The 27,831-nt window shown below is 38.8% G+C and overlaps 1 long non-coding RNA gene across 1 annotated transcript in view; it reads left to right on the forward strand.

Annotated features, from left to right (window-relative positions):
* The first annotated feature begins 6,761 nt into the window (after positions 1–6,761).
* Positions 6,762–27,831, forward strand: part of LOC120323716 — a 49,528-nt gene continuing 28,458 nt past the window's right edge. The window contains exon 1 of the long non-coding RNA XR_005564479.1: positions 6,762–6,883. This is a non-coding gene — a long non-coding RNA (uncharacterized LOC120323716). The remainder of the gene's footprint in view (positions 6,884–27,831) is intronic.

The raw sequence follows: 27,831 nt of genomic DNA on the forward strand, positions 1-27,831 counted from the left end.
AGAGATAACTTCTGAAATCATAACAGAAAAGGAATTTCTCATCACTTCTACTTTACTTGTAATTTCTCAGAGTCTTATAATACTTGCCTGTGATAGTATTAGGATGTTGTAATGATTGATCGGTTAAGATTAATAAATACTCAGATCTTAGGGTGGAGAGCACCTATAATCCTGAAACCCAGTAAACTCACCAGCAGAACCAGGGTTCAGTTGTTCTGGTTTTCTGTCCCTCTGAGTCCTAGTAGGTATTTGTCTCATAATTTTGATAACACAGATTATCTGTTTCTTGCTTTTGTTGCAGGTGTCAGGCTGTGAAAGCTGCGTATTTTGGCTCAGGAAACAGACAAAGCTTTGCTAGAAAGCCTTTCTGAGTAGGCCAAGTCTCTCAGTATAGATACAGTGGCTGCCTTTTTAAATGCTTTGAAGAAAAGCTGCAGGATTTACTTATTCTCTGAGAATTTTTTAATATCTGAATTTCTTCCTCTGGGGGAAGAGATTGAGAGCTCTGAAAATCAAGAATTTTCTGAAGCTTATTTAGGTTTTTTCATTGAACAGAAAAGGATATGAAAAATAGCCTAACTTATGAGGTTTCCAGTGTTGGGTCTTTTTGCTTATTGAGAAAAACTTTCAGTTGTGGATTTCCAGAGCTTTCTGGTTTTGCTTTTTTCAAGAAGTCTCTAGACTTTCTGTTTTCTGAGGCCTGAAAATTCAGGAAAAGGTTTCTATTTTTTTCCTCTTATATTTCACCAAGCCAAAAGTACTTTCTGTTTGGTTTGTATTTCAGATATGGCTACCATGAGAAGTGTTCTCATTTGAGATGTTCTGAAATCCATTTTTCATAAATAAGTCCATCTTGAGCTGGCAGGCCCAGAAACCCATAGATAACTTGGAGTGGGACAAGAGAAGTCAACATGAAGCCGTGAGCCTTTCTGCTTTCATTTACATCCCTTCATTGTGCATCCAGGGATATCACCTCCATGTTTTCCATACCGCGTCAGACTGGTTAAAACAGAGATTATAGAATCATAAAATATGCTGAGTTGGAAGGGACTTATCAGGATCATTGAAAAGATGAAGCCTTACTCTTTGTAAAGATAAAATCTTACATGACTGAAGTTGGCTGGTAGGAGACAGGGCATTTTTCTACTCACCTTGCACTCCTCTCTCCTTTCTTATGGTTCTTATGGGTGCAGTATTAAAAAATTCAATAGTTTGTAGGTAGGCAGGCAGCTGGGAAGCTGAGGAGATGTGCTAGGCAGCCTTGGGTATAGGTTCTCCTGACCTCCTGAAGCTGCCCCACTGTATTTGGATGGTGTGAGTTTTTTGAAGATTCTGTTTTGTTCTCGTGTGCAGTGCCCTGGAACAGTGGGTTGTTGCCCCATGCCCCAGGTCCATGGAAAGGAATTTCTGGTATTTAATACCATTGCACTGTCTAAACGGACAGGTAATTAGAAACAATAACTGCAAGGGGGGACAACGAGCATGTTCACTTCAGGCAGGTTTTGTTGTGAATGCCAGAAATTCAAGAGCAACTTATCCAGCAACAGCTTGTGCAGGCACCTGCTGCTCTAAAGGCCTCTGACATCTTTTGTAGATGTCTGGAGTTTGAAAACATCCCATCATAATGTATCTTTTCTTCTCTGCCTTAGGATATGACCTTTTTGGTTGGTGTGGTCCCTGATAATGGCATCAATCCTGCCATCTTCAGAACAGCTGTTTTGATGAACATAAATAAAATGTAGTCTCTTAGAATTCTTGATTTTGTCTGTGTGCATGTTTTGTTAAGAGGAGGAAAAAATAAATTAAAAAATCTGAGGATATAGTATCTGAATGTCTTGTACAGTGATTATATGATTAAAATTCTCTCAGAATATCTGTCTGCATTTTTTACTTGCACAATGCAGCCTTAATGGCTGGTAACTGCTGAATTTTGTCACAGATGAAAAGAACACAAGAAGTGCAAATCTTGTTAACATGAGCCAAGCCTGCCATTTATCTGATATTTTCAGCACACTGAATATGAATGGCAGTTTTACTGCCATTATGGAACTTATTTTAGACATATCAAGTGCCAATTTTCTTTCAGATCATAAAGAAAAATGAAAGAACAGGTCATCATAAAAAGGAACTGCAACAAAACAAGGCTGCTTGGTGCACACAATGCAGTAAATAGCAGTTCTGTCACAAGTGACAGAATTAGAACTAAATTCCTGCTGATCCTTCTCATCTACGCACCAAAGTATAATTGGATCAAAATGATGGGAAGTATAGACACACACTTTTGTGACAAACTAATGAGTCTGGGGGCTGTGCTGAAATGAAGAGGGCTGCAAGGAGACAGGAATGGACAGAAGACTTCCCAGGCAGATGCAGGATAGAGACTAAGTATCTTTATGTTCCCATAATGAATGAATGTGATCACTGTGTAAAGATCACTGATTTCTAATTTTTCCTGGATTGGACATTTTTTTATCTTTTTGTCCTGCACTTTGTGCAACAAACAGAGGCTGCAGGATGAGTGTTTGGTTACCTGTCTCTGAAAGTGACAATATCAACATACATGATGTACTCCAGAGAGTTCCCTTCTCTTGCTGACTTTAGTGATGAAAGATCAGGGCATTATTACTCAGGTGTTTTGGATTTTTTAATCCTGGTCGTAGGAGAATTGCTAGGAGAAATTACAAGCCAGAGAGTGCTTCACATACGAAAATCATATAGGTGACATAGGTGTACATTACAAACTCAGCGGGAAAGACTTATGGACAAGAAGTGGAAAGGTACCAGCTGAACTCAATGCAGTAGCAACAAAAACTACGGGTTGGTACTGACAGAAGCAGTAAGATTTTGCAGAGGTAGCAGGAGGGGAGATGTCCCATAAGGACTGAAATTCCTGCTCCTGGAGACCTGAAGTTTTGTGTTGAGCTTTCCTTTTGTGTCCCAGGTGAGAAGAATATTTCAGTTTTCTGAATTCAACAGCAGAAAAAAATAGGAGTTGAGCCTCCAGGAACCACAAACAACCAAATAAACCAAAATCACTCCAGAGAGCAAAACAATAATGGCAGTACCTGATAGTTTTCTTACTCTAAAACTCCTTGCAGACATCCGTGGGCTGTGGCTGAAGCCTTCAGATTGTTCCATGAGGAACCAGGTCTAATCTAAAGCTTTTTCCTAATGGGGTGCCTGATTTGCTGATTTGTGATGTATTGATTCCTGACACAGTGCTGTGAGACATTGACATAAACTGAATAGTGGAACATGATATAGACTTATGGCCTGTGAACCTTTTTCCTGCCTTGTACTGGGAAGATGTTGCAAATGATATCCTGAGGGTCAATTGTAGCAGAGAGATAATGTCTCATTTAATGATTTAAATGATAAAATGGAAATATTGTGCTAATCCAGATGGTGTGGAGCTGGCAAGGGATGAGAGCATGATGGGTAATGGGTTTAAAATTAAATATGATTTTGATAAGTTGGGGAAAGTGTATGGTATTAGCAAGATGAAATCCAGTAAGCGCAATGTACTATTTTTAAGTTAAATTAAAAACAATTGAACAAAGAAAAGTTGGATATCAGAGATGCAGTAGACCATAGGCTGAGTCTGCATCAGCTTTGTTGTTGGGAAGAGGGCGGAGGGGAATGTACTTTTAATTAAAACATCTATTTAAAAGGAAGATTAAATGTTGGACGTGGAAGGTAATGATACCCCACTCCTGGGCACCGGGGAGGCCAGGACTGGGGCACTGTGTCCCAGTGTAAGCTGAGGACTGCAGAAATGTTGGTTGCAAACTGGAGAGAATGCAGGAGGGAACACCACAAATGAGGACAGATTTATGGAACAGGACCTGTGAGGGAAGGTTGAATGAATTAGCTCTGTTCACCTTAGCAATATAACACTGATGGGAGATGAACAGTAACTGTTTTCTAGAACTAAAATACTTTCAATAAGGGATGGCAATAAACCATTCTGCTTGACGTCAACTTGGGGAAAGTTAAAAGTAGCTTCCAGCTAAGGAGAATAAAAAAGATCTGGTGAGACATTGGGTAAAACTTTTTACGCTAAAGATAGATGGTCAATAAAAGAAGCTACCTTGAGAAGTTAAAGAATATTTTTTCTAAATACTTTAGGAAGAAATAAGAGTACTATCTCATAGATATTTAAACAGAGGCAATTTAGAATGCACCAAATTATTCCTAGGAGAGAGGGAGGAGGTACTACCCTGAAATAGTAATTCTCCTCTGCATATTCCTAGAGATCAGGAAAGTAAAAGTGGAGTGTACACATCCATAGCCTCTGTCCTTCTAAAAGTAATGGATGTGAAGAAATCTTCTAGCTTTTCTGGAGAGAGAGTGTATCAGTAACATGCTTAGGTATATTTTGCTGTATTTAGTGGGTATTCAGGGAGCCAGAAACAGACAGAAGAGGTGTTCAGAAGAAGTAATAATGTAATGAAAATGTAGACAGATAAAGATGACAGATACAGCTTTAGAATTCAATTCAATTTTTTTCATTAGTAAATTGCAAATGTTTACAGTGAGAGGGCAAGAGAGCCTGTGAACAGCAGGTTGTATCCATCACATTCTTTATGTTCCTACTTTTCTTCAACAATGGCCAGTCAAAACAATAAATATTTAATATTTTGGCAGCTGTGCTGTTCATAAACTCTGTCCTGCATTATCTGTAGTGTTTTCACACAGAAAAATTTATACTTTTCCGTTATAGTAGTTTATGAGTAGTTTACAAGTCTGGTTTAAAAGATCACAATTAATACATTGATTTGAAAACCCTGAAAGATGTTCTTGGCTTGGGGCAAAGGGTTGTAATTGGATGATTTCTCTGAAATCCCTTCCAGCCCTACTTTTTCACTGATTCTGTGTTTATCTTTTCATGACTCAATGTGATAGTTTTGACCCTAGGCCTTCCTGGAGACCAGCTTGTAACCAGAAAGGAACTAGGAAAGTGACCAAGGAAGTATTCCATGCTATTCCTTTACGTAGCCTGGGGTATAAATAAGGCGTAGATAAGAGAGCTTGCTCTCTTCTCTTCTGGTGAGGTTCGAGAACGGTAGGTCCCTCCTTGGTCTTGCTTATCTGAAGTTGAGGCCTGCAGCGACTGCTGTTGTCTGCCACACGTGAGGGAAGAGTGCTGGACCGTGTCCAGCCATCCCGCTTCTCTCAAGGGAAGTGGTGAGATTTTACCAGTTCTTTATTTTGCTGGTTACTGGATTTTTAGATTGTGCATACCTGTTTTGTTTCTGCCCCTTTGCATCCTTTTTTTGTCCTTTTTCCCTTCTCCTTTCCCCTCTTCCCTTTTAGAAAGCTATTTGGGGTTTCTGGGGTTATACGTATATAGTGCTCTCAGATTATTCCTAAAAATGGACTTTACAGTACAGATTGACTGACATTTTCATGTACAACATGATGGGATTTTAGGCCTACATAGAGAAGAACACAGGGAAAATGTTACTTTTCTTCTGTTTGTAATTTCCTTGTGGAAAAAAAATCCAGACAAAACAAGGATGTAAGGTTCTCTCACAGAAGAGAGTAGAAGCATCTTTTTCAAGGTTCATACTACTCCATTATAGGGGGAGAGGAAATGATGATCTCCCCTAAAATACTTTAGGACACATAAGGGTCTGGGGAGGCTCATTCTGTTTTTATTGAGTGTTTTAGAGGTTTTTAATTTTGTTGGGTTTTTTTTTTTTTTTTTTTTCAATTTTTAACTGACTGTTAATCAGAAGGAGTAAACAACATGAACTGCAGGGCTTCTCTTTTAGTAGAAAAAATTTGGTTCAACTAGTTATCAATTTTCAGATCGTGTATATCTTTAAATGTGCAATTGTTCCATTCTCCTAATTTACTTGGTAGTGACAGTGAGGAGACAAGATTTCAGGAGTGGTTTCTGCTCTGCTTTTTATCATCTGACTTTCCTGTACGGAATTTCCAGGTCATAGCTCTGATTTTACAAGAACTCTAGAGTTATACCACAATGACAGAGGAGCATTTGATCTTCTATTAGTTAAAATTAGACCTTTGCTACTTTTATCTTCCTCTAAAGACTTTCTTCTGTTTTGTTAGAGAGGGAATACTGTGTGAAAAAGAGGAATTTTATCTCTTGGAGAAAAAAAAAAAAGATCTTTTGTCCCTGTGTTCCTTTTCCTATACTTCCAGGTGGGGGGAGCTCTTGTATCTTTAGATCTTCCTATACATCAGCAAATGAACTTTGTGATGACAAATATACAAGATCTTAGTACACAGTCTGGGGGAGAACCTGGAATCAAACTAGGAAGGTGATAATATCTAGAGATATTGAAATGATCTCACTGGTCTCTACACCTTTTCCCTACCCAGATATCTTCTATGGCCTCAGAGAAGGGCGTAAACCATCATGGAAGGCTTTGGAAGGACCTTTTTATGTGGATGGTCCCACTAGCATAGGGAGCTATGTGGAAAGATGAGAATTCAATTTATATACTATTAGTAATTACAATTCCCTTCTTTTATTTTGCAGAGAAGCTTTTGAATCCTTTGAGGTGCTACGATCATCAAATTTTTATTGAAATACACAAGCAACAATTGGTGTGGTGCTGCAAAGATGTTTCTGATTTCTAACCAAAGAAAAAATGGATCTAAATTTTTAAAATTATTTTTCCAGTGATTTTCCAACTTGCTTATGTTATCAGAAATATACGGATTTGTTATTTTACAGTAACTTTGTGGATTACTGTTTGATGTTTTGCTCCTGTGGGTCTTACAGGTTTCCATGAATTGAGAAGCACTGGCTGTGGTTACAGCCCAACTGCAGGAAGGGTACATATCCATCACGAAGCCCAGAACGCAACTGTCTAGATGCATAGTAACAGATTTTCAGCTTTATCTAAGGGTATGTGTACCCAGCAGTCACTCCTACAGTCCATAATCCTGAGCTGACACGTTGTAGTTGCCACTATCATGGTTTGCATGAGAGAAGCACTTGGTTTTTCTTTGTCCTCTGCTGTATTCTATGCCAAAACACAGCGTATTTCCTTATCTTCTTCAGTTACTGTCCTCAATTCCAATGAGGCTAGACCAAATGTAACTATATAATTAAGAGGACCAAACCCTTCTGTTTACAACAAATTCAAACATAGCTGTGTCCTCAAGATGGGCTCTTAGAAGGTAAAATAGAGTTCAGGATCAGGATTTATTAATTCCAACCTTTGCCGTTATGACTCAGACTGAGGCAGTGGGTTATTGAGTAGCTGAGCAGCAGAGAAGCACATTTTCATAAATTATTCTATTTACAAGGTCATGTAGACATACATTTATTACTTCAGCAAGGGACATTGTGGCATGAGATTCAAGGATGTTGAAAGTTGTATTTGAGGGAGAGACAAAAATGAAATGATAATGAATCTTCATTCTTTTCTGTAGCTCATCTACAGGTGGTCTGCAGTAGCATTTTTTTTTTCTCCTGATAGCTTTTTAGCAGTTTTCCTCTGTTTTTCTTTGGTTTCGTGGTTTGTTTTGTTTTGTTGTGGGTTTTGTGTGGGTTTATTTTTAGTTGTTGTTTTATACTTAAAAGCCATGAAGCTTTAGTCAAAATTCTGGTTTTCCTAGTTCGTTGTTAAACAAACAAAAATAATAAACAAAAGGTTTAACCTATCTCATCAATCTCTTCATGTTTTTAAGGAAAGCAAATGTTTTCCTGGACAGTTTTAATAAAATATCTCTTTATTAGTTTAAATAGTGGGTAAGTGAGAGGGGTTTGAGTAAACTCAGTTCTAAAAATGAAACCTTTCTCCAGTCCTCTCCTTCCTACATTGAAGTGTTCACAGTTCCGCACTCCAGCAACTGGGGGAGGTACCTGGTCTTCATCTAGTGATCTTCAGCTGAGTCCTCTTATTCATGATCTGTTGCCCTTACCCTCAAGTGTTATGCTGCTCTAGCTTTTGAGAATGCCACTTATCTACCAACTCACAGGAATGAGCTCTCATGACAGAGCAGAGGTGTTGTAGATCCCTTTCTTCTGTCCAAGGAAGGACTAGAGAGATTTCAAATGCAACAAAATCTTTCTTTCCTTCTTTATGCTTTCACCTTTTGTGGAGTCCCATCAACACTACTGTAAAAGCTGCCATTCCAGCTGAAAGCTGAGGATGGACATGTCTGCAAGGACACCATAATTTTATCATGTCTGTGTTCACTGTTTGCATTCAGTACATCAAAAAAATCAGCCATATGTGGATTTATAGAAGACAGTGAACTCTCCAAAATTTCTTACCTTGATTTTCACTGTAAGCTATTATCTGAGCCATTAATCTTACACCATCAAAACGGTGAGATAACAGATGAGGTGGATTTTGTCTAATATGCCTTCAAAGTAATAAAGAATAATGACACTGGCAAGGAAACTCTTCAGGGAATCTGCAGAGCAGCCTCAGCTTGAAACCACTTGAGAAACTCATATCACAATCCTAACTAACAACAGGGATTTCTTATGAAAGAACTCCATTCTGCTCCGGTGATACCAGTGTTGGTTTGGGTCCAGTGGTTAAAATTAAATTGGTGACAATTTTCCTGGCTAAAACAGGATTAAAAAATGCTGATATATCTTCCTGTGTTGCGTGGCAATACGTCAGCTGAATGTGGAGTCAAGACTCTGTGACAGGGCATCTTTAGGAGTCTTAGGTGGTATCCATTGTTACTTTGACCTGCAGCATCATCCATCAGCAGATTTCACAGCACCGAGGTCTGCCCTAAGCCTAAAACCTCTGCTGTGCTGAAACCTAAACCAGCACGGCTGTGATTTAGAACAAATAAAACTCCAATATGTCATTACTGCTGCACTATTAAGATGGTGACAAAGATGTTTTACTGAACTGATCTAGAGACTGAAAATCATTTGAAAGGTGTGAACAAAAGAACAGGACTTTGAGTAAATGGTGAAATTGCTCACATTCCTATATCAAACTGCAATCCTTTCCAGGTTTAGAGAATGACTTTTAACATTCACGTGTCTGGAATTATAGTTTCCAGATGTTAAGAATCAGAACATAAACCACTTGTCATTTGCTCTTGACCTTTCAAAAGTCTTACTAGACATCTGGTATGGTTTACCTATCATGTGTTGAACAATAGAGTTGCCCATTTTAAAATGTAATAGCTGTTGAAATTTTGGTTTTTATTTTTAGAAAAGGGGTTGCAGTGTCACCATGTTTCTGTTGCTTTGAAGCAGAAAGTTATCCAGCATTCACCTACTGACTTCATGAGATGAAGACTCCTTTGTGTTGCTTATTCTCACATGCCACATCTGTTTTCACTTGCCACATCTTTAACTTGCAGAATTTGTATTTATGTCTTTTTAATTTTCGTTTCAAGGGTATTTATATATGGTTATTTTTTTTCTTTTACTGAGGTTTGAAAATGTCAGCTTTCTCTCTTTGCAGGCCAGAGAGGACATCTCCTGTGAAAACTTCCTCCTTTCATAGAGGAAGAGGAACACAGGATTTGTCAGAGGAGATTAGATTTGCAGTGTTTCATTCAGTATCCCATTTCTCACTATGCAAAGCACTGGATACCTTAGAAGTACTTGTAAGAAAACACAAAATATTTGTACAAGTGTATAATCGAGTTCAAGCTATGACTTTATCATGAGAATTCAACCTGCGGCATTTCAAAATCTTTTTATTACTACTAACCTGCTTGTTTTTCCTGTAAACCCAGTTTATCTTTGTCCTTGAGGCAATCAAGACCTTTTTGTATTCTCTTATCCTCCCTTCCCACCCAAGCTGATTTCTTTTGTTCCTGTTGTAGTGCATCTTCAAAATGCTCCTTGCTCTGACAGGGTGAAGCAGTTGGCTGCTGCTGCTGCGGCTGCAATCCTCATGAAAGAGGAATTTGTGTTGCTGTTGATGTTTTTGCATCACCAGCAGATGTAAAGGAAGCTGCATTCACAAAACACTTTAAGCTACATAATGGCTCTTGAAAGCCAAAAGAGGGTGAGGAAGGGAATGCACTCTGAGTGCTCTGGAAGGGTACATGATGTCTCTGCCAAACAGCAAGCTGTAGGCAGGTGCCAGCTGAGGAAAGGTCCAAGGAATGGATGTCTGTGGGACACACACTGCTAGTTCTGGGTGCTGTCCTCCACACACCACTGTGCTCCAACTGTAGAGGGTGCAGCAGTGGAACTGAGTCCCTCAGACATCTCAGTGTGCCTGTCAGTCCCAGCTAATCCTCCACCCGGTGGTGCTGGTGGTGCTGAAAAGAGGCCTAAACCCCTTTTTCCCTGGTCTGGGGCTGAAATGGGTGAAAGAGAATGGGCTACTGTCTTTCCCTCTGTATGTGGGCAGTGAAATTGCTGTCTTGCTCTATACACTTCATTGAATAGAGCTATGACTCATTTTAAATCACAGTCCTTGAAATGGAAGAAATAATGTTCTTCTATGATGGCTCCTTTGACTTAATTTTTTCCTTTTTACTTGGAGATTTTGGGCTTTATATGGACAGTCAGATGTTTCACCATTTGTGTAATGAAAGGAGGGGAGAAGGGTACAGGGCTCTTACCTATGGGTTTATTTCTCTGATTTTACTGCAGAAGCAGAGCTCTCTAAGATTCTGTGCTTGTACAAGGTTTTCTTTGCACTGAAGAACTCAGAGTTGTATGCTTAATGAGATAGATTTTCCCATACTTTGTACACATGTGTAAGTTCTCCCTCTTCTAGAGTTTTCCAGGCATATTCTGAAATAACAGCCTTTCCTCCTTTCCTGGTGAAGACCAATCAAACTTGCAGATCATAAAAGTAGTTGTAAAACCATGAGGCACTGTGTGATATCTTTGTACAGGGTTGGTTTTCAATCTCCACAAACAGCATTATTTCTGCATACGTTGGACTCAAGCTTCCCTTGTGTAGATACTCTGGCCTGGTTTGAGAAATGCAAATTTTTGCGAAGTGCTTTTGGTTTGCAAAAGACCCTCTCCATTTTGTATTTTGGGAACAGTGGGGAACATTACTGGTGTAACAGGTGCTTCCTTTTCACCCTTCCTTTCTATTTCTTTGTTGTATATTTTTTCTCTGATTCATTCTCTGGTGAATTTTGAATTTTCATTCCTGAATGAATCTTTTCTTGCGTTTGTTCTTTGAATCCAATCCATGATCAATGAATATCAGATTAATGGTACTGAAATCAACAGTGAGTGCCATGGTGATTTAGAAGTGTTTGTGTCATGGTTTATCTGGAATAGAATTAATTTTTTTCCTCAGTGTCTGGTACAGTGCTGCCTTTGGATTTTGTATGAAAATAATGTTGGTAACAAACTGATATTTTGGTTGTTGCTAAGTAGTACTCATCTTAAATCACAGTCTTTTCAGTGTCCCATGCTTTGTCAGTGCACAAAAAGCTGGGAGGGAATGTGGCCAGGACAGATGCCTGAACTGGCCATAGGGATAGTCCATACCATGGAATGTTATGCCCAGTACATAAACTGGAGAAATTGGCCAGGAGCAGCCAGTCACTGCTCAGGGACAGTCTGGGTATGGGTCAGTGGGTGGTGAGCAATTGTATTGTGTATCAATTTTTTTCTTGGGTTTTATTTTTCCCTTTCTCTCCTCCCATTACTATTATTATTATCCAATTATTAATCTGTTCTTATCTTGATCCATACACTGTTTGTAGTTTTTTTCTGATTTTTCTCCCCACCAGGGCAGGGAGGGGAGAGTGAGCAAGCAGCTGTCTGGGATTAAACACTGATGTGGGATTTGAGATGAACTTCTTCTGTGATTTTTCTGCATGGTAATGTATATAATGTGCTCCTGGAGAGTCTTGTCCACCTTCTGCTCTTCAAACTCTAACCTTGCTATGCTTACATATATCTCACCAATGGGTCTTGTCTACAATACATTATAACGTGTGGTGCAGGGGCCGTACTTCAGCACATTTGGCTTAGAGAAAGACTGTATGTTTGATTGCAATTGTTGTCTTTCATTTATTTCTTAAGCCTAATTTGATTTCAAACTTTAAAGAGCAGAGAGTACATGAGAAGTAGTTCCTTCATGTGTGTCACTCCTTTCTTTACTGTTTCATGGACATGGTTGAATTTCTCCATGACAGACTGGGTCAAGAATATAAGAGGATTGTAGACCACCTAAATATTTGAGGAAGACAGGCCCCCTCCTTTCAGTTTGTGCCCACCTCTCTGTTAGTGTGTTGATTTCTGCACTAATCCATCCTCTATGTCTGTAATTCTTCCAGGGCAGTGAGGAATATCCCCCTGGCTCTGTCTGTTCTCTTCCCCAGCCCAGTCACAGATTAATACTGGTTTAACAGCGGGCCTTTCTCCTGTGACCTGGGGAGACAACAGTTGTGTGCACAGCGTATCATCACTGGTGCCAGCTATATCACCTTCTGGCACGGAAAGGATTGGAGCAATGCCAAGTAATTTTAACTTTTAATAAGATAAACGTGGCATATGGGTGGAATACAGGGCTCAGAATCAGAGAGTTTTTCTGCTCTAAGGGTTCTGTCCTACTTGTTCAAAGACATATTTTTGATTTCTTACTTTAGAAATTGTATATATCTGGAAGGATGTTAATAAGGACCTTGTTGCAGATGACATCTTTAAATGGCTGTTGAATTCCAGTAAATAATAGTAAATGGAAATTACCTGTTTGGACAAGTTCGTGCATAGCCAGATCTCTAGCAGAAATGAAGGCATGTGTATAGGAAAAGTCAAGGAAAATCTTATTTTACAGACTGACAGAAGTCACATTTTGTCTGTATTTGTGATGTACAAATATTGTTGTCTTGTCTATTCTCATTTTGCTTTTTACCCTAATATTTAGCCAGGGAAATCTGCTTATTCAGAATATTGTACTAAGAGTGTGACTCTGGAAATATGCTGTGCATCTCAGCTTTACAAATGCTGCGAAACTCCAGCTGGGTAACTCTAGTCTTTCACTTCCCATTCAGATAGATATTTGCTATAACTTTAATATCAGATAGCGTTAGGGTCTGAATACTAAAAAATAAGCCTCCTAGTAAAGGTCTTGATTCTTTATTTTATTGAAACTAAAGCATGAGATACACCAGTGAATGGTTTATACACAGTTTTGGACAAGCAATCATCTGTATAGTTATGAGCAATAACTGCACCACTGATCTAAATGAATAGTGAGGTGCTTAAGTGACCTCCCTTAAAGCAGAGGCAGTTGTGTCACAGCATTACAGGTACACCATCCCCTGGGATGTGGGAGTCTTAGTTGAAATCCTGTTCTGCCTGATTCAGCAGAGTTGGGTTCAAGGTGTCACACACCATTAGTGACTACCTTAAGTGGTATATGAAGAACTCTGGAAAAAAATTTCTAAATATCTCAAGGCAAGGCTGTTCCACAACGATAGGTCAAACAGCTGTTAAAAGTTTATTTGCAAAGTAGTTTTTCAGTGCTCATGGAAGTGTCCTACTGACTACTGAGTTATTTTTATTTTATAAGAATTAACTGAATTGAGTTAATTGTAGAATACTGTAAATTAGGTTTACAAGCTTACTCTTCTAGGAGGTTGCAAAAATAATATAAGGAAAGTTCTTTGGTTTTGTAGTAACTTGAAGGACTTTGTTTTCCATATTAGTACTTAATTAGCACTTCAGTGTTGCAGGGTTACTCCGTCCTTCTCTGATTTTGTAAATCTACCCTTTTACTTGAAATACACAATATTCCAAAACAGATGGGTTTTTTGTTTGTTTGTTTGTTTTATTTGAGTGGTTCTTTTTTCTGAATAGAAAAACAGTTTGGAATTCAAGCAAATCTGAATTAAAAATACTTCTTTAAGTCACTTAAGAAAACAAATGCCTAATATAACTGAAGACATGCACATTAGTATGCATCTTCACTCATAAGAGTGAAATAGATTTTGCATTGCTCGAAAAAATTTGTTTGCATTTGCTAGGGATTTGGCCTATGAGCAACATATGTGTTGTCTTAAATAGAACAAACATTGTAGTCTGTTAATGAGTTAGAAATAAGGAATGTCATTTTTGCTGTATGTCCATGTGAAAGATGAGAGAATCTGGCAGAGATAAAAATGTAATACCTCACCATCTTTGCTGTATGCCTGTCAGTTAAAGAATTTTTAACCTTGTTGCTGTACACAGAGAAGACTGAAATCTTACCAGATTTTTTTTGCCTTTGTTATATCTCTTTTTCTGCCTGTGGAGACTCAGGTGACAAGAATCTTCTATGTCACAGCACCTCGAGGTAGCTCTAAATTCAATAAAAATGCAAGGAGCACACAGATTCTTTAATCTTATATATGCTATCTCTGTATAAAAATACGAAAAAGCAACAGTTTACCAGTGAATCATTGCAGATTTCTATGAAAAAAGACATTTGAGGCAAACAAATATTTTCTAAAGACTTCTGTGAAAACTGTGTTGTAGGAAATACCTTTAATGAGCTAGGAAATGGAGTGGGACATGGCATGAAAGTAATTGCAAGGAATTCTGGTAGACTTATTTGATACAATTTCATGCAACTCTTTTTCCCACTTTAAACTTTGTCAAAGGTTTCACATATACTATTGAAAGTATTCTTCTTTTTATGACCTATAAATTGTCGTATGCAATGGATCTAGATGCTCCAAGAATTGCACTTCTAAATACTGGGGTCTTTTTTGTTTGCCAAAGAAAATGTTCCTGTATAATGTACTGAATTATCCTATTGATTTCTGAGCATCTTCTTCTTCTTCCTGCCCTTCTCTTTTCTTTGCTATGAGCCAAGTTCATCTCTGATGTCATACTGTTAAGTCGATGGAGTTGTTTAGCATGCTGGGCCCAATTAGTCCCTGATAAGCTTAGATCCTGCTGATATCAAGCTCTTCGTTGGTTTCCTGTGATGTCTTTGTTAAGCTAATTGCCAGGCGACCACCTGTTAAAAAGATGAGTTGCACTCACATATATGTTAGAATGGCACTTTAGACTGATGGAATTTGATCATGGTCTGGTGTTTGGTGTGTTCATGGTCTGGTATTTGCTGTGTTCATGGTCTGGTGTTTGGTGTCTTCATGGCTCCTCTCCTCAGAACTGAGGAGTGAAAATATTTTTTGAGAAGAGTTACAATTGAACAAAATAACACGACAGGTCAAGACAGGATTGCTTTCTTTTAGGGGACCAAGGTCAGGTTTATATAGGTAGATTGTTGCTGAAGTGGATTTGAAATAAGACATTTCTGAATGTTAACAGGAAGTGAAACCTCCCAGGAGAGAAAAAACAGTCCTTTCTTTCAGGTTATGTGGATTCACCAAGTCAGTTCTCATCACAATGTTGAAGCCTTAAAGGACTCTAAATGAAGATTTCTAGCAGATTTGCAGTAGCATTTTAAGAGACTGCTTTCTCGAGCTACCTCACCATTTTCAGAGCAAAAGCACTAAAGAATCAGTAATCACAAATGGCTTGGAAAAGGGAATACAATGGATGTTAACCTAGGAAGTCCATGATGTAGAGGGTATAACTTCAATTGTTGTCACTGTGGCCAAGCCTATCAGTGAAATTTTTTTTGTGTGAGTGAGCCGCAGTTTCGTTCAGCTAAAAAGAACAAATATTTAGCCAGTTGCATCTTTATCTCTTATTGTAGTTAGTTGGCATTTCTGGGAGCTGTTTCAAGAGAATGTGTTGAGACTGGGTGGGAAGGGAGTTTCAGATGCAAAAATTTAGGTGAGATGAAAGTGCATTTCCTCTCCTGCCACAGGGGAATGCTCAGGAGAGTTTCTTTTTGTACAGTTCTACTGCACAAATTTTTGTGGAAACTGTGCTTGCAGACCTGACTTTGTGCTTGACTGCTGCCAGCAGAAAACAGGAGACGCAGCCAGCTTTGAGAGTGATGGATGTCAGACAACAGGATGAGCTGATGCGAGGGAGCAGGAGGGACACACTGTTGTACCTGGGGCAGGGATAATAACAGTAAGAAAGGGGTCCATACCTATATTGTGACCACATGAAAACACCACCTAGAATCTTTCTGCACTCTAAGATCTCTTTCACAGTATGGCACAGTATGGTAAGTTGAGATACTTTCCCCTTTTTTCTTACAATTAATTTCAGGTTGGAAGGTGAGCACTTTCAAAACTTTTTATGCAGGTAAATTAACTGGCAACAATATAAGAAAGTAATTTGGGTTATAATAAAATAATCCTAGTCTAGTCAAAGTCCTAATGGTGTAGAGATTATTCCTAGGGCATTTACTTTACCTAGAGGAATTGGTGAAAGGTGTTTGTGCACTTCAAGGTGAAAACGAGTGGATCATCTCCTGCAACAGAACTCATTAGAAAGAACTCAAAAGTCCCTGAACTGTTTTCTGTATCACTTCTAGGGGCTGTTATCTTAACCCAGCATCTTGAGAATGTTTTTATTAGAGACCTTGTGGAGTTGAAGCACCAAGTGTACCTAATCCACGAAGGCTCTGCAGACAGTATGATGAGAGACAGACTTCTTTGCACCACATTCATCACTAACGCATGGCCACTGAGGTCAGTGGAGCTGATCCAATTTAAAGTTGCTGAAAATTACAGCTTCATTCTTCAGCATATTTTTTTTCACTCCAGTGCTCACCTACTTATAACACGAAGAAAAAAGATTTTTTTATGTCATTAGAATTTAAAGTCTGGAAGCCTTGGCAGAGCTGCTAGAAATTCCCAGCATCTATTCACTTTAACTGAGTCCCACACCTTACTGTTACAAAGACTGCATTACAGAGTACAAGTTGTTGTTTCTTTCCAGAAATCCTCCTGTCTTCTCTACGTATGTTCCATAAGCTTGATGCATGACAATTTCATCCATTTCCCCCCCAGACTCTTCATGTAAAGAAATATCCCTATCCAGAATATGGATATGTTGGACCAAAGCCATTCTCTCCTGATCTTAAAGCAGGAATTTATAGACTTGCAAGTACATGTTTGATCAAGTAATCCTGTGGGAAATGTAGGCATGAGTCACTTGGAACATGCCACTAAGAAGAAATATATGGAACAAAGTATGTGCTACATTATTTTAATACCCCATGAAAATCCTGTTCAAAGGGTTAATTTGCATGGACTTTGTAACACTTGGTGGGCGATGCTTTTCCCCCCGCCCCCTTCAAAAAAAAAAAAAAAAAGCTTTATTTTTGACCTCTAGTTTTGATTTCTCCAGGGTTATATTTTCGTGCTTCATGAACTACTGTGTTTGCTGTACTTAATTGTTTTCCATAGTGTTCCAAAACCATTATGAATTGTTTGAGCTCAACTTTTGCAATCTGCATCTATTTAAAGACTAAGTATTTTTTAGAAAATAATTCTTTAGTTGTTGAAGGCTATATCCTTTTGAAGATCTGCCTCTTCTTTCCCAGACTGTTATTTGGAACAATCCTGCTGTCTTCTTAAATGCAATTTGAATTCAGGACTTTGACAGTCTTTGGGATGAAATTTTTACTTCATGAATATTATGTACATGATGTGATGGCTTCCACATATTGTTATCCTGATCAAAATTCTACTGTATGCGGCACTGTTTGGACACATGGAAGCAGAGAAACAAAGAACACAAGAGGGATTTTGGATGTTATGTGTTAAAATTAACACATATGCCTGACAATGTGAACTTTAGGCAGGTACTGTTCCCTCTAGTAAAGGCTGAAAATTCTTTAAATTTCTAGAAGCAGTTAGTATTTTACTTAATGGAAGCAAGTAGCTAAATTCCTGTGGTGTTGAATTGCTCCTAAGAATGTAATGGCCCAATTGAAAATATCAGAATGTGTAATTCTACTAAGGTAGTGCATTCTTAAAACCAGAGTATTCATTGACAGATATAAAGAACAGAGATGTCCACAAATTGGATAAAATGTACTTATAGATTTCAAAAAGTAGAAAGATTGAATTTTTTGTTTCTCTGTTTAAAAAAACCCAAGTCTGTTTGTTTCTCTCTGAGTTTGACCTCTTCTGCCAGTTAGGACCAGAATAAGGGACAATCCATGCTACTAATTCCTGTATGAAAATCAGGAATACAACTTTTACTTGGGCAAGTGTCTGAAGAAAGATCAGATTCCAGGTCTTATATATTAATAGGCATCGATATTTGTTTTTTTTGAGCAGCTGGTGGTTTTACAGAAGTACACTTCTACTTTCCACAACTTTACAGAACACAACAATAACATGGCTATGTCTGCTTTTGAAGAGATTTCTAAGGTTATAGGAGTGGACTTACCTCCATCTTTTGCACCCTTGTAGGGTGACACTTTCAGCTGCCTCCTCCTCCCTGAATCCATGCTGTTAGAGATGCAGGATCTCTGTGCTGGTTTTGTCTGGAATAGAGTTAATTTTCTTCACAGTGGCTGGTGTGGGGCTCTGTTTTGGATTTTTGATGAACACCCTGTTGATAAAACAGGATGTTTTTGGTTACTGCTAAGCAATGCTTACAGAGAGTCAAGGCCTTTTCTGTTCCTCACACTGTCCTGCTAGCTGAAGGACGGGGGTGCAAAAGGAGCTGTTGGGTGGGGGGAAGCTGAGACAATGGACCTCAACTGACCAAAAAGATGCTCCAGATGGCATCATACTCAGCATATAGATCTGGGGGCAGAAGAAGGAAAGGGATTGTATTCAGAGAGGCAGCCTTTGTCTTTCCAAGTAGCTGTTACCTGGATCCCTGCTTTCCTGAACATCTGCCTGTCCATAGAAAGTGGTGAATGAATCCCTTGTCTTGCTTTGCTGGTGCACACAGCTTTTGTTTTACCTATTAAACTGTTTTAATCTCAGCCCACAAGTTTTCTCACTTTTACTATTCTATTTCTCTCTCTCATGTCACTGGCATAGAGGGAGTTAGTGGGGTGGGGGTTGAATTGTCATGCGGGATGAAACCAGACAATCTCTGAACTTGCCTCTGAGCCAGTACAAAGCTTAATAAATCTCTTCTAGGTCTCCCACAGAACCTAAAGAGATGCTCTGAAAGGCTCATGGTGACAATGTAAAAGTCTTTCCTCAGGAATCCAAATGGAATTCTAGAATTGCTTGAGGAGGTTGTGAGCACAAATCTGCACCTGGAGCTCTTTCTTCATAGGAGGCTTTGGTCTGGGATAAGGAGCTCAAGGACTTGGAATCTGTGGAAAGCAATTTATTTTACATCTTTTATAATCTCATTTGAAAGTAGACTTAATTCCCTTGACAGCTTTATCATGCTCTGTCAGAGTAGTCTGGATATCATGAAATACTAAGGTATCTATCTTCCGGGCCAATCAACACATTCAGATTTTATTATCTTCGTTTTAGAGCTGAGGCATAACAGGATCAAAACTGGAGAGCATTAAAAACAGATTCTTGGTCAATCAAGGTTATGAACCAAAAAATGAGGCAACATCCATCAGTTCACACCCCCCCCCCCCCCCCACACAAAACAACAAGAAGATTAAAACCCGATCTAAATTTGGCAGTTGTTTCCTTTTGGATCCATTTGTGTTGCAGTTTTATGATAACCTGTAGTGCTGACTTCTGCAGCAAATAAAACCAGTGACTCTGCACTTATCTTTATATAACAGTGCTACTGTTCCCAATTTTGGAAAGTCAGCACAGAAGCTGACAGAGAAGAGTTTATACGAAAATTACGATCTTCTGATTAAAACCAGAATAGCTTCCATACATGTAGAGGGAATAAATTAGCATTCTGACACTTCATAATCCATATCTGACAGTGCAAGCTTCACTGATACCTAAAGAATGTGTGTCCCCTTGAGCTGTGCTATGTAATGATTCAAATCTGGGTAAAAAAACAGAGTTATATTGGAGCACAGTTGTGCAAAAAACCCCAAAACAAATTTCAAGAAGAATTCATAACATATGAATTTATGAAGTTCTTTACTGCAGGACTGGGTGCTCCCATGCATTTATCAGTGGATGATAACATTATCATGGATGTGCCACACTGCACTTAAGGGAGTGGGACAGGGATGAATGCCAACCATTTCCAAGATATAATTGCAGTTAACAAAAACATTTTTATGTAGGTTTCACAATAGTAAAGTGTTGGTTTTTTCAGTGTTAAATATGCTCCTGCTATGAACATTACCATAAAGACAGAGGTTGCAAAAGAGAAAGAGGCAAACTTTGCAGAAGGGTTTTTGTATTCAGTCATCGTCTAATCATCAGAATCTGTTGAAGAGAGACATACAGGAGAGTGTCACTATTCTTTGTTCCAGGATCAGAGCTATTCTTTTATTTCAGTACTATAATTTAGTCTCAGGGACATTATATGTATATATGCAGGTAGGAACAAAATAGGTCAGGCACAACTGACCCTTTTTGAGAGCTAGTGATTGCACAGAAGTTGACTGAGAAGGGTTTCTGTTCAACCAGTCAGCATCCTCTTAAAACAGCAAAGTTAACATTTCTGTGCTCTTCTAGGACAGCTTCTGTTGGAAGCTGAAAGTGGAACATAACATAATCCATTATGGATGGATGTTTGAGAAAAGAGTTTTCTCAGCACAGATATACTGTGTACTAAGCACTCATAGGAGACTACTACATTCAGAAGGAGGACTGACTTTGCAGAAGGCAGGCACTGAACCTGTGGCAGCATAACAGAAGTATTAACTAAAAGACATCACATTAATTTTGTTGTTTCGAAGGGCAGAAAAGGTAAGGTCAAACAGCATAAAATGACAAATGAGAAGAAATCAGAAATGGGGCAAGGTTCAAACAATGGAATGAAAGACAACTTCAGCTTACAATGAAGTCCCCTTTTTCAAAGAAGACCAGAAAGAGACAGTAGTCAGAACTCTTTGTTCTTTGAAAGACATACTCCTCGCAGAGGGGAGATTCAAACCTCTCCCTCGACCTCTGCCTTTGGGTTATAGGACATACAAGTGTGCACTGTTCATGCTTGAAAACCATTTCAGCACTCAAATGGTTATGTGCTTCCTCGAAATCTTAAACACACTGTCCCATACAAAGAGTTCTCTTTGTTAAAAGAGAGGCTCTAAGGAAAATAATGAGAAGAAATAAAGGAAATTTCATCAAAATTTGAGTTCATACACATATTGCTAAGTCAGCCGCAATTGCAAGCAAGAGGGAAAGCAGAAGCAGAAAGATCATTTTCTTTCCTGCCACAGGTTTTTGTTTGTGTTTCCGCAGTCCTGATCTTGCTGTTGGGGTTGGGACTGGGGAGAAGGTGGTTGTTTTTAGAATGTGTTTGATCTCAAACAGATAAGGTAAAAGAGAAACAGTCTAAAGCTGCCAGTTTATTGAACTATAAGACTAAATATGGGCTGACACAATAAGACACATTATAGGTCATCTTGTTGATGCAGGAGCCAGTGAAACCTTGGCTCCATTTCTGAGGATATACAGCCTTGCCTCAAGAGGAAATGGAGCTGCTGCTGCAGACAACCATTTGAGAATGCAGTGGCTATTTACTCTGAAGCAAAACTGTAATGTAAAACATTTCAAAATTGGTGTGTTTTCAGGTGAGTCAGGGAATCTGTTCCAAAATTTCAATAAATCATTTGCAATAGACAAGTTAGACTAATGTCATTTTGGGTGCTTAGTGTTTTGTTTACTGAGAGCAGAGGTTTAGCCCGTTTATCTAGGTAGGATATAGATGGTGTTAGATCACACATAAAAGCTTTTTATAATGAAAAAGCTTTAATATAGAGGGAAAAATTCTAAAAACTGCATATGTGGTCTTCCTTGAACTGCAGGAACTAGTGCAGAACTCCATAATGAAGCACTCAACTCAAAGTCTTACCTCCTGCCTTTTAGCTCTTTATCAATCCTATTGTAATACAGGTATCTGCAGCTTAATGAGTATCTGTCTACAAGGGATACCGCTTGCAGAGCATAAGCGTTAATGTTGCAGGCAAGAAAAACAAACCTTACATAAAAATATCGATTTATTTTCTAGATAACTTCTAGATGTACTGAACCAGTCATGAACCAGTGACTTTTACATAAGCCAAGAAAACAATTTATATCTGGCTCTTCTGACTATTCTTGATACTCTACAGGGAGGGAACATGATTAATATTTTACATTATCAAGACAAAAATGTTGTTAGTTGACATTATCAAGCTGCCTCTTCTTCCTTCTCCTTCAAAGACATCAAAGGCATTGTATTCAGTTTGCTGCAAATTCTTTAACTGATCAAAAGAGGTGGTGGTAGTGGGGAGGATGGTGGCAGAAATTATTTCTCGTGCCAGATTTGGAAACCCCTTCACCAGCAACTAAAGAGTGTCAGCCACTCCACTATTCAAGTACAATGTATATGCAGACTGTTCTGGGAACTCCTGAAATTTGCACCTGTTTGAGTTAAGCTTGAACCACGAGGCTTGAACTTTTACAGCATTTGGAAACCTTACACAGTTTCTTGCCAGGGAAATTGCTGAAATGGGGAGAGTATTTCTCTTCTGCTCTTCCCAACTTGTTTAATTTTCACCATGGAACTCTGGTGGGCACCTGTGGAGAAGCACTGAAGGAAAAAGCTCAGCAAGTGTCAGTCTGCTGCTTCAATCAACCACACTCTTCATGAATCTGTGATTGTGCAAGTTTTTATTGAATGAAACCAGACTTATGGTGCCAAATTGTGTCTAATCAGAAATGAAGCCCAGTCACATCTAGACCCTCTAATCTGTGAGTACCAGCTGGAATGCAATTGGGTTTATTTTCGCCAAATTTAATGCTCTAACACAACAGAAAAAAGTTGTGTAGTCAGTGGGATTGCAATGGACGACTTGCTGCAAAAATATAGGAGTGCATAATCCTGAGAGGAAATATAATAGGCCCCCCAAAAATTGAAAAACCAAGCATTAAATGACTGAGTAAATAGAAAAACGTAGAAGTGTGAAAAAAAGTTAAAAAATATAATGAAAAAGGAATTATTTGTGCAGTGTTGGAGGTACACAAAAGCAAATCAAAGAGTATCGTCTCCCTCCCCAGAAATGAACTGAAGAGCGTACTAAATGCATTAGAATTGTTAATAAAAGAACTGAGACTGTCCCAACAGCTCCTACACCTGACAGACTCTATCCATGCAGAATGGGGGTTCAGGGAACACATTGTAACTTACGGCAAGAGGGGTCAGAAAGTCCAGAGAGACCACTAGGGTTTAACTTCCACTCTTCCAATGACACCAAAATGAGATATTTGGATCTTGGAAAGTCTTGCTGTCCCTAGTGAAAGCAATGAGACAGGTGGAACAGACAAGAAGAGGACAGAGGGTGGTCACTTGGGGACCTTTGCATTTCCTATAGTTCACAGAGGTACAGAATCATCTGTAGGTGGTGCTCAGAAACCTACAGTCCATAAGTAGTATGCCTACCTGGAAGGTGTTAATGAAATTATGAAGGAATGGTTTGGTATGATCCCTTTTCAAGAGAAGGTTCAGAACATTAATAGATCACACTTTACTGCTGTCCCAAAGGTTCACACCAAGTCGGGGAAACACCTGCTGTTTCTATACTGGACAACCTGTATTAGTAAAGATCCCTCAAACTGAAAGAGTGTCAATGGTATTAATTATCCCCAAAAATCTCTATGCATGGGAGGCTAGAGATTGCTCAGTAAAAATGCATCAAATTAACACTCGATGGATTTTATCTTCTTTGTAATTGACATTGCTGTCTTTATTTTAAAACTGAGCATGCCATGTCCACCCTTCTTTTCTTTCTGTATCCACAGAAACTCTGAATGAATTGCACGTAGAATGATGGATCAGCCTATGCTGACCATGGAATGCACACAGGGAGCGTTTGTCTTGGTGGTAATAATATTTCTGCTGTACATAGCTATCTGGAAAACCAAATTTTAGATTGACAAACTAGAAAGTTGATTTGTGTTGTTACTTCTGACCATTACAATGTAGTTCCTGTGGCCAAGGAACCCTACAATAGTTGTGGTGTCAAGCCTGTGTTAAATACACTGAACATATGGGAACACACTCCAGTAAGGGGAATTTAAAGCTGCCTATTCTGGTTAGCATTGGAAGTACCACTCATATTTGAAATATGAGTGGCACTGGGATACAGGGGAGGACAACTGGAGAAGAAACTCAGACAGAATGCAAAATGATCAATGGATCTACACAGAGGAAAGCCACTGAGACCTCAATATCCAATAGCACATCAGACCCAAGAACAAAAGAGACCAAACATTGCGCCCTCAAGAAGTGGGATTATTGTTATAATCCTTGACTAAATCCATTTTTGTGGTATGCCTTTGGGCCCACTGTGGTGTGGGATTATTATTCAAGTTTAAAATAGATATTACTGAAACCAGCCCAGGCACATGCAGCCCTTCTTCTCTGTAAGGCCTTCCTGGAACATGAGGGGGGTTATTTGGTGGCGAATTGCATGTTCTAACACAACAGCTTCCTGGTGGAGTTTGATAGAAATGAGACTCCAGACATATGTAGTAATATCTGTGTCTGTATTTTTTTTTTCTCCTGCTCTGTGGAAACAGCTTCAAACCTTTCCAGAGCTTTTGAAAACTTAGCTGAAAGTAGTAATGGGTTATTCTTGCTAAAAGAAAGTTAAAAACAACTGCCAGCTGACTCCATACCATCCTGGCAGAGATCAATAACAAGTTAATACAGCTTGTTTTAATCCAGCCTCCCATGGATATTGTGCTATGAACAATCATGGAGCCATAACAGGAGCCTGAACAAGCAATTTTGTGGATATCTCAAGACAGAGATTTGTGATTTTGGTTTATACTCATTAGGCAGTGAACTCTGAGACAGCAAAAGGATTGAATCTAATCTTTGGTGAAAACATAACCTTTAATCCAGCAGTGAAGGACACCAGTTTATAAATCAAATCCTCAGAGAATGTATGGCATGCAATTTTAGAGGACAACAGCTATTGCAGAAGTAAGGATGCCACACAGGATCTCTGCTCTTCAAAGACAACATGACATGGTCAGAATAAGCAGTCATAAAGCACTACTTTGTATACTTAAGGAATCCTGAGCACAAGTTCTGTCTGATCACACCTGGCACCCCTTGCTGCAGTGGTTAGTCAAGGAAGATTCCTCAGCTTTTCCTTTGCAGTTATGAACTCCTGTAACAATTCAGAGGTGGTTTTGTCATCACTATTACAAATTGCTTCCATCTAATTTGTACTGCTTAGGGTTGAGTCTTCTTTCTATCCTGTAGGTAAGATCCTGAGGTAAGATGAGTCCAAGTTTAAATCACTCAAGAACTGATTCCACTTAAGTTGATCAAATGCAAGCCACACTCTAACTCAAACATTTAGTATACCGGCTTGTTGTCAAGGATACATACTTAGCAGACACTTTACTACATTCACAAAACACTGCTTAACTTTGACAAACTAACTTTTCTCTGGGTATTTACTTGTAAAGTCAACCATTTGACCAAGAAGGAGGTGAAGTTTTAGTTCTGCTTTATTCCTGTGAAGAATTTCGGTCTCACTTATACACATTGGGAAGAATGTCATTGGTGTTTTGTAGGTGTTGCCTGTAGTCAGCATAATGCAATATCAAATAACTCATAGATCCTGCTAACATCAAACTGATTTATTCCAGGCACTCAGTAATGTTTCCAGAAGTCTTGATACAAAATACTAGCTCAGATCCTCATCGATTGTTGGTATTCCTCTGATGTTACCAGCAGGGGGTCAAAACTAACAGCAGTTTTCTGGTCCATGCTTGCCTTTGGATCTGCATCTATGCTAATAGTTGCAACTGATTTGGTGATTTTTGCATTTTTTCAACAGCTTCTCCAGCTCTTTCTATTACTTCAGTTTCAAAAAGTTTTGCCTCCATGGCTATGGCCTTCTCTGCATCAAGGATAATAGGAAAAAACAGCAGACATGAACATACAAAACTGGACAGAATGACTAACAACTCCATACCATTTCTAGGTCCATTACATGTTGTTCTATGGATAGTATTTCAGAAGTGCATAATTCTATCCATCCTTTCCTTCAGTGTATGGTGAGAAATTAATTTTGTCTATTGCATTAATTTTCCGTTAAAATGCACTGTAAGAGACCAGTTCATGGAGCACTAATATTTGCCCAAGTTAGTACAGAAAGGTACTCGGACTTAACGGAAGAACTGAAGCTGAAATCAACAAGATTACTTTTAAATATTTGTACATCCTTCTATGTTACATGCTGATTAATAGTGCGGGCTGTTCACCACAAAGATTGTTTTGTGAAGTTTGAATTTCATGGAACTGCAGTTTCACATGGGATGCCTCTTTGCTGGATCTCTCTAGCAGTAGGTCACTCCAGCTGCTTCTTTTTCTTTAGAAGAAACATCTAAAAGATTCAGTGTCAAAATAAGATTCCTGGAGTATTTGATGAGAAATCTGTGCAGTGTCTAAGAGCCACCCTATGTCTTCTGGTAGCCATAACTGTCTGTTCTTAGTCTGGTTGTCTGTGTTGTGTTTCAACCTGCTGCCTAAAATTAGATAAGGGGTTAATAGAATTGATAGCTTCCAAGAAGGGACAGAAAATTTGTTTTCCTTTTGATAGCCATGACACTTATTGGCAGCATGCTTCACAAAAGGGGAAAAAAAGGGGGGTTGTAGACTGCTTTCCACTTCTCTCTACCCAGAACTTAATTAATCTTGAGACTAACTCTTGTAAGAAGTTCATGACAAATTAAATCAGGCCTTATGGAATGCTTGGTTCTGATCAGCTTAACAGAATTTATATTACCCAGTGGAGATAACTATTGATTGTTGTGTGTTTCTCCAGAAACTGATGGATAACAAGGAGGAGTGGGGAAGACTGTCTCCTGTCTTGAATGTTGTTCAAAGACACATTCTACTTTTTAACAAGTTGGTTCAAAGATAAAACTGAAGCAGCAGATCACTGATACATTCACCTGTTTTAATCCGTGTATATCTAGTTTAGAAAAATTCCCTCCTGCTCAGTAGAGAACATGGTGATATGAAGGAAGGGGTAGTTAGGGAAATGTTTCTAAACTTGCTGCCACTGAAAGTTCACATTATAAGCTGTTTGTGTTTCCTTTACTACAATCTCTTCAAAGTCACTGAAGAAGAGTACCAGTGTGCCAGTAAATGCCCTCTCCATGTTCTCACATGCAGCAGTACCTGCTGTGTCTGTGACAGAACATTTGAAGATGCATCTGCAGAGTGGACTCTTTCCAGAAGGCATCCATCATTTGCAACTGGTGGGAAGAAATTAATGTGACACAGAGCAACTGGCTCTACTAGTTGTAATGTAAGATGTGATGAGACCACATTATGTAAAAATTTAGGAAAGGGAGACCCACTTCCTTTCCAAGTTATCCAGAGAGGTAGTGGGCCTAGGGGTGGCTAGATCTTCCCTTCTTAGTCTGTACATTATCTGCTTTCCCAGTCCTTGAAGGACCTTTATGGTACAGATTCACAGATAATCTTATAGAATAACCAATCCAACACCATAAATCTGCTCGTGTTCACTGCTAAGTGAGCCCTTCCATATTTACTCTAGAGAATATGGGGGGGACCACACTATAATGTTGGCAGGTCAGGACAAATTTATGTTTTCAATCTGGGAATACTGCCATTCAAAGGCTTTTTTTTGTCTTATAGCAGTTACACCCCTCACTGTGTTGCCCATCCTGGTTTAAATATTCTCTTCCAATATCTATAATTTTTAAGTAGACTTAAGTTCCTACACCTCCCTAGAATACTTAGGTATTCATACAAATCTACACAAACCTATGCTAAACACAGCCAGGAGAGTTTGTACTTAACAAAGACCAAATTATCCCTCTCTTCTCTTAATGGTTTTTCAAAGAATGATTTTCTGAATAGTGAGTGAACTTTGTCTTTCTGAGAGACTATTAAAAACAAACTTTAGGGAGAGACAG

The sequence above is a fragment of the Pipra filicauda genome, unplaced genomic scaffold (assembly GCF_003945595.2).
Source record: "Pipra filicauda isolate LSUMZ 115617 unplaced genomic scaffold, ASM394559v2 scaffold326_size819446_pilon, whole genome shotgun sequence".
Lineage (NCBI taxonomy): Eukaryota > Metazoa > Chordata > Aves > Passeriformes > Pipridae > Pipra > Pipra filicauda.